This window comes from Glycine soja, chromosome 11, assembly GCF_004193775.1.
Source record: "Glycine soja cultivar W05 chromosome 11, ASM419377v2, whole genome shotgun sequence".
In the NCBI taxonomy this organism is placed as follows: Eukaryota; Viridiplantae; Streptophyta; class Magnoliopsida; order Fabales; family Fabaceae; genus Glycine; species Glycine soja.
In genome coordinates, this window is record NC_041012.1 from 15,748,057 (window position 1) to 15,752,712 (window position 4,656).

Genomic DNA, 4,656 nt, shown 5'->3' on the forward strand with positions numbered 1-4,656 from the left:
AGCACGAAATAGCGCCAATACCGTTAACTGGTCAGCAGGTGCTTGAGAGGGTTGAAGACATCAATACTATATTTGGAAAAACCAAAAAGAAAGAAAAAAGTAAAACTTCCATATGGAAAAATAGGTCGATATTGTTTGATCTTCCATACTGGTCCAATCTAGATATTAGGCACTGTATCAATGTTATGCATGTGGAGAAAAATATTTGTGATAATGTGATTGACACACTTTTTAACATTCAAGGCAAGACAAATGATAGTTTGAATACTCGTCAAGATCTACTTGAGATGGGTATACGTGACTAGTTACATCCAAGGTCTGATGGTAAGAAAATATACTTGCCTCCAGCATGTCAAACTTTGTCAAGAAAGGAGAAGACAAGTTTATGTCAGTGGCTGCGTCGTGTCAAAGTGCCATAGGGATACTCTTTAAATATTAAGAGCCTTGTGCATCTAAAAGATCTTAAATTAGTTGGCTTAAAGTTTCATGATTGTCACGTGTTGATGCAACAACTGCTAGTCATGCGATTCGAGACATTTTGCCTAAGAAAGTGAGGCATGCCATAACTCACCTATGTTTTTTCTTCAATGCCATTTGTAGAAAAGTCATTGACCCAGTAAAGTTAGATGACTTGGAAAACAAGGCTGTTATTATCTTGTATTAGTTGGAGATATATTTTAGATGACTTGGGGTATTTACTTTATATGCGAGGGATCAATATTTAGTAAATATTCTTAGGTCCCAAGTACGAGGGATCGACTTGGGGTAACTTAATGTGTGCATCAATAATGTTAGAAAATGATTCATATATGTTAATACTATTAGGATACTGAGGGTATGAATGATGAAATCCAATCCTACGTTTTCTTGAATTAATTAACTTCATTTTTATTGTTTCCGTAACTGCATATTTTCGACACACTAAATTTCATTGTTTCCGTTATTTCATTACTTTAAATTATCTTTAATTAGTTAAACAAAACCATGATATTTCAACTAAACTTGTACATAACTATTAAACTGATAACCTTTATCTGAATGAATTAAGTAAACTCAAGTCTCTGTGGAGACGATCTCTTTTTACAAATTTGTAACCTATGACGATTATTGGTACGCTTGCCAAAAGTCTAACAAGTTTCTGGTGTCGTTGCCGGGGACTTGAGTCACCCACTTAGTTCTTTCAGATTTAAATTTTCAGTTAGATAGGCTATCTTTCTTACTTTTGTTATTATTTCTTTTATTTTGATTTTGTATAAATTCCCTCTTGTTATATTTTATTTTCACTAACCTTGGTGCTTATGAGTTGTTGTAGTGTGTTCTTTGTTTCCTTTATGTGAGGTAAATTTCTTGCAGATAAATCTCCATTTGATCCAAAATGACCAAAACTGAAAGGAAGAACAGGAAGAAAAAGAAATAAGCAACAACTAAGCCACCAGGTAAGTCTTCTTCTACTGATTTTCTTTCAACTGAAAAGCCACTTGTAGAAGATAACATAACTAATCGAGGAGGAGAAAGACATAGACCACCAATGAGGACTCTTTGTGACTATGCTTATCAATAAGGACCAAAGCATTACAACAACATAGTCATTCCTCCTTTCAGCAACAAGGTTGTTGAATTGAAGCCAATACTGCTCAGACTGATTGACTCACACCCCTTTGTTAGAATGGATCATGAGGATCCATACACACATTTGTCTACTTTCATGGAGATGTGCAGTATCATGGAGATGTGCAATATCATCAGAGCTTTCACATTCTCCTTGGCCGGTAAGGCAAAGACATGGCTCCAATCACATCTAAACAAAAATCCTCAACACTCAGGAAGAGGTGGAGGAAAAATTCATTGCTAGGTTCTTTCCTCTGTCTAGATTCATCAAAGCAAAATCCTCCGTAGGTACTTTTTTCCCAAGGGTCTGACGAACCTCTCTGTGAAACATGGGAAAGATTCAAAGCTTTGTTGTGAAGGTGCCCAAACCATAATTTTGATGATGCTGCACAACTACATATTTTTTACAGTGGTTTAAAACCTCAAACAAATATGATTCTTGATGCCTCAGCTAGAGATACTATCATGTCGAAGAGCCTAGAGGAACCAACTGTAATCATTGACTCCATTGCAGCCAGTGATTATTAGAGTCACCATGATAGAGTTCTGATTCAAAGAAAAGGTATAATGGAGCTAATACTAAGAGTACAATTATGACTCAGAACAAACTCTTGGCTCAACAAATATAGGCCTTAACTAAGTAGATAGGCCAACCTCCTTAACAATATGAAGAATGTGGATCATACAAAACACACCAAGCTCATCAAGTTCTAATATGTGACTTATGTGGTGGTGACCATCAGAATAGCCACTATTCAGCACTTGGTGATTATCAACAGGAAGAAAAGGCTCATTATCTACAGAATCAAGTCAAACCTCAACAGAACTACCAAGGCTACAGAGGTGGCTCAAGTTCAAATCAGCCTTATGGCCAGAGACCACAAAATAATAATGCATATTCTGGTCCCACTAACACTTCTTATGTAGGTCCTTCTAACAACTCTTATGTAGGTTATTCAAATAGGGGTCCACAACAACCACAAGCTCAGCCAAATAGAATCTCAAAGATGGAAGATACTCTAACACAATTTATGTAGGTGTCCATCTCAAACAAGAAGAACACTAATGCTTATATTAAAAATCTGGAAGTTCAAGTTAGACAATTGGCAAAACAACTATCAGAGCATAGAAATGGATCTTTTTCAGCAAACACATAGGTTGACCCAAAGGAACAATGTAATTTAATTACAACAAGGTGGGGACTATGGTTGGTTTGAAGGATAATGGTGAGAAAAAGAATAAAGAAGGAGTTGAAAAAGAAAAAGAAAAAAATGATGAAGTGGTGACTAGTGAAAAAATGGAAGAGAATTGGGTAAGTAAAATAAAGAAGCAGAAATAAGCCACTAAAAAAAGTAAAGTTATAGTAAACCATCCACCAATTGAGCATCTTCCTTATCCACATGCTCCGTCAAAGAAAGATAAGGAAATGCAATACAAGTGTTTCATAGACATTTTCAAACGACTACAAATTAACATTCCTTTTTCTAAGGCATTGGAGTAAATGCCAACATATGCTATATTCATGAATGATTTGCTTACAAAGAAGAAAAAAATTATGGATGATGAAATAGTGGAGCCTCAGCCACAACAATGACGTCCAACTTAAAAGACGTTAAAGAAGCGCTTCTAGGAGGCAACCCAATGTTTCTAAATTTTGTCTTCATTTGTGTTACTTTAATCTTATGTCTTATACTTTTGAACCTTACTTTTGAGTCTTTATTCACGAATTATGTTTTTGAATGTCTAATTTATTTTGTTAGAGCTATCATTGCATGGCCTGGGGACAGTCCTATTTTTCTGGAGAAGGATGAAGACATGGCAGATCCTACTGATTATTTCATAGGTGAAGGCTAAGCTCCTCAACCATGATCCTTAAGGAGACGGAGCTCCTCATCCATGATCATAAAAATTCGTGAACTTGTCTTTATGATTATTTATCGATTTGTATTAAATTTTATTACTTTATTACCTTATTTACTATTTTTGAATTTTTGTTTGGAAACTTACGCAAGTTTGTGTTTTTGACTAATTTGATATATTTTATTTTGTTAGTATAGTTGTAGATTATATATAACTCTTTTTGGGACTTAAACAAATTTTTTTTGGACATAACATGCTTTGGAAATAATCAGCAACTGGTATTTTTGAAACTTACTTTTAATTGGATCATAACACAACAAAAGGATTTTTGGAAACATTGAGAATGAAAACAATGAATGGATTTCTAAAATACCAAATGAATTCAGATGTTTTTGAATGGACTTCATAAAGGAACAACTTTCAAAACACTGATTTGATTTGAACATGGAAGCATGCCTTAAGCTTTAGTGACTGTGTGTAACCACAGATTTTACATTGAGTGTCCTCATTGATATGTTCTACAGTTGATTTTGCATGAATTTATAATTATCATAACATATGATTCATGGATATGATCTAGGCATTCTTTCTTTCGTTACATTTTAAGCCACTGGCCAAAAAGCTATCCCGATGTATACTGTTTTATCATTTGCAAGCCCTTTGAGGAAAACACTTCATATTTTGTTGGGAACACTAAACATATATAAAACATTTCTACCTTACCTTAGGTTAGGAGAGCAAAAGTGTTCTGTTAAAGATTTTTATCATTTGGTGGCTAATGTGATGTAAATACTCTGTTTTTGTGGGTATTGAGGGAAATTAACTATTTAACATAAAAGAAAAGAAAAAAAAGGGAAAAGAAAAGAAAATAAAAAAGAAAAAAGGAAAACAAGTTCTTTGTGGATAAATAAATGTCTGGATCATGTACATTTTATCCTAAACTATATACAGTTGTTGGAAATATCTTAATAGAAAGTATTGATAACTTGGTTGAAAAGAAAAAAAGGATAGGAAGTGATCATTCATTTGAGTTACTAGTTGGCTTTTATGTTTGTTCTCCTATTCTTAAGGTATGTTTGAATATCCAGAAATGCCAAGATTTCCTTCAAAACCAGGCCCAACCCTAAAAGCCCTATTGATCCATGATGATTATGCAATTTATCTTTGATTTGATGGGAAATGATTTGC